The following is a 5,077-nucleotide window of genomic DNA, read 5'->3' as shown; positions in this document are numbered from 1 at the left end:
CGTCCGGGTCAGGGGCCGCAAGGGAGGGAGCAAATCAAGAAAGGCGGCGTAATAGGTCCCGCCCACAAAGCGAAAAGCACCAATAGGAAGGCGAAAGGACCTTGTGCCAGGCCCCACCTCTAATGAGGTAAGACGCACTCCAGGCCTGGGAACCTTGAAATGGCCCGGGAGACTGGACTTGGGATGTCTATGAATCCAGCCGCGCGGCTGAAATGAGAAAATGGACTATTAAAGGTTGAAGGGGGGCGGCAAGGTGGCTCATGCCTGTAATCCCAACACTTTGGGAGGCCAGGAGTTCGAGACCAGCCTGGGCAACATAGCGAGACTCCTTATCTGCAAAAAATTTAAAAATTAACTGGGCATGATGGCGCCTGCTTATAGTCCCAGCTATTCGGGAGGCTGAAGCGGGAGGATCGCTTGAACCCTGGAGGTTGAGGATACAGCAAGCCAGGATTGCACCACTGCTCTCCAGCATAGGCAACAGAGTGAGACCCTGTTTCTAAAAATAGTAATAATAAATAGGGCCAGACACGTTGGTTCACGCCTGTAATCCCAGCACTTTGGGAGGCCGAGGCAGGTGGGTCACCTGAGGTCAGGAGTTCAAGACCAGCCTGACCAACGTGGTGAAACCCCGTCTGTATTAAAAATACAAAGTTAGCAGCGTATGGTGGTGGGTGCCTGTAATCCCAGCTATTTGGGAGGCTGAGGCAGGAGAATCGCTTGAACCTGGGAGATGGAGGTTGCGGTGAGCCAAGATCACTCCACTGCACTCCAACCTCGGAGACAGAGTGAAACTCCGTCTCAAAAAATAAAATAAATAAATAAATAATAAAAATTAACGGTGTGGTGGTGTGCTCCTGTGATCCCAGCTACTCTGGAGGCTGAGGCACAAGAATTGCTTGAACCCGGGACGTGGAGGTTGCAGTGAGCCGAGATTGCGCCACTGCACTCCAGCCTGGGCGACAGAATGAGACTCTGTCTCAATAAATAAATACATAGATAAATAGGATGGCCTCAATGAGATGGCCTTTGATTAAAGGCCTGGAGGAAGTGAGTGAGTCATCTGGATATCTGGGGAACGGTTTTGGCACTAGGAACAGCAAAGACTCTGTGTGGTTAGAGTGGAGTAACTGAGGAAGAAATGTGATAAAACGAGATGAGATTGAGTAGTGGGGGCTCCTGGTCTCCCCCAGAAAGAGACAGATTTCAACTGTTAATAACTAAGGTGGATAAGCACATACATAGGGGTATTGGCAATAGCAATGACCCCAGGGAAGGAAGGTTATCTGCCCTCATAATCCCATTTCTGCAGTCCCTCAGCCTCTGTGGCAAAGCGAGGTGGCATGGGGGCTAGGATGCAAGAACCTACCCTTAAGATGCCTCAAGGACTCTGCGCAGTCGCAGCACATCCGCCTCATCAGAACTCCTGTGATTGGGCGATCTCAGAAGACCTGTAGCCAATCAGCTGCTTGGCTGGAGCACTTCTCCCTGGCAAGTTGACAGGCACGTGGGGAGCGACTGGGAGTGCTACTGCCCTCTGCCAGACTCCTGAAGCTACAAACAGGCAGTCAGCTCTGCTTAGCTGGGGAGTGGGTAAGATGATGGAGTTGCTGACCTCTGTGGCCTTCAGAGTTCCTGGTGTCCTTCTCTTGAGGTGGTCATAGCTCTTGTTTTTTTTTTTTTTTTTTTAATTTATTCTTCTAGAATTAGTCTTTTTTTATTATTATTATTATTTTTTTGGAGATGGAGTCTGACTCTGTCACCCAGGTTGGAGTGCAGTCGCGCAATCTCGGCTCACTGCAACTTCCGCCTCCCGGTTCAAGCAATTCTGCTTCAGCCTCCCGAGTAGCTGGGATTACAGGCACGCACCACCACGCCTAGCTAATTTTTGTATTTTTAGTAGAGACGGAGTTTCATCGTGTTGCCCAGGCTGGTCTCAAACTCTTGAGCTCGAGTGATCCTCCTGCTTCAGCCCCCCAAAGGGCTGGGATTACAGGCATTCACCACCATGCCCAATCATTATTATTATTATAATTATTTTTTTTTCTGAGACAGAGTCTTGCTTTGTTGCCCAGGCTGGAGTGCAGTGGCACAATCTCGGCTCACTGCAACCTCTGTCTCCCGGGTTCAAGAGATTCTGCTGCCTCAGCCTCCTGAGTAGCTGGGATTACAGGCACACGCCACCATGCCCAGCTAATTTTTATGTTCTTAGTAGAGATGGGGTTTCACCATGTTGGCCAGGCTGGTCTCAAACTCTTGACCTCGTGATCTGTCTGACTCGGCCTCCCAAAGTGTTGGGATTACAGGCGTGAGCCACCATGCCCAGCTATTATTATTATTTTAAAATAGAAATGGGATCTCACTATGTTACCAAGGTTTGTCTCAAACTCTTGGGGTCCATCGATCCCCTGTCTTGGTCTTCTAAAGTGCTCGGATTACAAGCATGAGCTACCACACCAGGCCAGTAGTCTTTTTAAAAACAAGTATGGCCAGGCGCGGTGGCTCAGGCCTGTAATCCAAGCACTTTGGGAGGCTGAGGCGGGTGGATCACGAGGTCAAGCGATTGAGACCATCCTGGCCAACATGGTGAAACCCCATCTCTACTAAAATAAATATAAAAATTAGCTGGGCATGGTGGCGTGTGCCTGTAGTCCCAGCTACTCGGGAGGCTGAGGCAGGAGAATTGCTTGAATCCAGGAGGCAGAGGTTGCAGTGAGCTGAGATTGTGCCACTGCATTCCAGCCTGGTGCCTGGCGACAGAGCAAGACTCTGTCTCAAAAAAAAAAAAAAAAGGGAAAAAAAACAAGTATGGGGCCGGCCACCGTGGCTCATGCCTATAATCCCAGCACTTTGGGAGGCCAAGGCGGGCGGATCACAAGGACAGGAGATTGAGACCATCCTGGCCAACATGGTGAAACCGTCTCTACTAAAATACAAAAAAATTATCTGGGTGTGGTGGCAGGCATCTATAATCCCAGCTACTTGGGAGACTGAGGCAGGGGAATTGAACCTGGGCAGCAGAGGTTGCAGTGAGCCGAGACTGTGCCACTGCACTACAACTGGGTGACAGAGCAAGATTCCGTCTCAAAATAAAACAAAAAACAAGTATGTACATATTTTATGTACTGTATGTATTAACACAGAGCACCCTACTATATGTGAGGCCCTGGTACAGAGTCTTTAACATGCAGTCCCAGAGAGAACCCTATAAAAAAATAGCAGCTTCACTTGTGGAAGATCCTGGCAGACACCACCTTAACCAGGGGACCAACATTAATATCACCAGCAATGAGTCATGGTGATATCATGAAGCCCTTAGTATGACCCACTTAGAAGGGTACATCATCACCTCTCTGGTATTCTTACCAGTAATGCAAACACCTCAGTTTATTCAAGACAAACCAATCTGAAAGACATGTACAAAATAACTGACCAGCACTCTTCAAAAGTGTCAAATAGTCCCTGAAAGACCCAGGGACTATTATAGACTAGAGGAATATAAGGAGATGTGACAATTAAATGCAATGAGGGCGAGGCAAAGTGGCATGCCTGTAGTCCCAGCTATTTAGTAGGCTGAGGCAGGAGGATTGCTTGAGCCCAGGAGTTCAAGTCCAGCTTGGGCAACATAGTGAGACCTCATCTCCAAGAAAAAAATAACAAATAATAAATAAATTGTAATGAAGGATCTTGGATTGGATTCTGGAACAGAAAAAGGACATAAGTGGAAAAACTGAAGAAATCTGCATCAAGTCTGTAGCTTATTAGTAGTATTGTAGCAAAGTTAATGCCTTAATTTTGATAAATGTACCATGGTTATGTAAGATGTTAACATTAGGGGCAGCTGGGTGAAGTGTATATGGGAACTCTCTCTACTATTTTGTAACTTTTCTGTAAGTATAAAATTATCTCAGGCTGGGTGTGGTGGCCCACGCCTGTAATCCCATCATTTTGGAAGGCTGAGGTGGGAAGATCAGTTAAGCCCATGAGTTTGAGATCAGCCTGGGCAACATAAGGAGACCCCATCTCAACAAGAACAACAACACAACAACAAAATTAGCTAGACACGGAGGCATCTGCCTGTAGTCCCAGCTACTCAGAAGCCTGAGGCAGGAGAATCCCTTGAGCCTGGGAGGTTCGGGGTACAATGAGCTGTGATTGTGCCACTGCACTCCAGCCTGGGTGACAGAGTGAGACCCTGTGCCAATAAATAAATAAAATCATCTCAAAAAGTTAAAAACAAACAAACCTATGAAGCAGGCACTATTTTTTTTTCATTTACTTATTTTTCAGAAGCAGGCACTATTGATACAACCATTTTCCAGAGGAGGAAACTGAGGCACAGTGATGTAAGACATGTCCAAGGTCACACAGCCAGGACACACAAAGACATGTCTCAAACCCACAGAATATAGATCTGGAGTCCCCACTCTTTTTTTCTTCTTACTTTTTTTTTGAGATGGAGTTTCACTCTTGTTGCCCAGGCTGGAGTGCAATGGCATGATCTTGGCTCACTGCAACCTCCGTCTCCTGGGTTTAAGTGATTCTCCTGCCTCAGCCTCCCAAGTAACTGGGATTACAGGCATGTGCCACCATGCCCGGCTAATTTCGTATTTTCAGTAGAGATGGGGTTTCTCCATGTAGGTCAGGTTGGTCTCGAACTCCCGACCTCAGTTGATCTGCCCACCTCGGCCTCCCAAAGTGGTTGGATTACAGGTATGAGCCACCGCACCCAGCCCCACTTTTTTTTTTTTTTTTTTTTTTTTTTTTTCAGATGGAGTTTCACTCCTGACTTCAGGTGATTTGCCTGCCTTGGCCTCTGAGGGATTACAGGTGTAATCCCCTGTTGGGATTACAGGCATGAGCCACTGCGTCCAGCCATGCCACTGCATTTTAGTCTGGGTGAAAAAGAAAAGAAAAGAATGCTTGACAACATGCAGTGCAGGGGAGGCTGTGGGAACATTGTTGATGAGTGTGGGCAATTTGTTGATAGTTTTCCAAATGACATATGCCCTTACCTTCTGAACAAGCATATTCTCTATTTTAGAATATTCCTCAGAAGTACAAGTGTTGGTGTGAA

The sequence above is a fragment of the Aotus nancymaae genome, unplaced genomic scaffold (genome assembly GCF_030222135.1).
Source record: "Aotus nancymaae isolate 86718 unplaced genomic scaffold, 86718_ANA_hifiasm-v0.15.2.pri h1tg000028l, whole genome shotgun sequence".
Taxonomy (NCBI): domain Eukaryota; kingdom Metazoa; phylum Chordata; class Mammalia; order Primates; family Aotidae; genus Aotus; species Aotus nancymaae.
The sequence above is the reverse complement of the archived record's forward strand: the minus strand, read 5'-3'. Positions refer to the sequence as shown.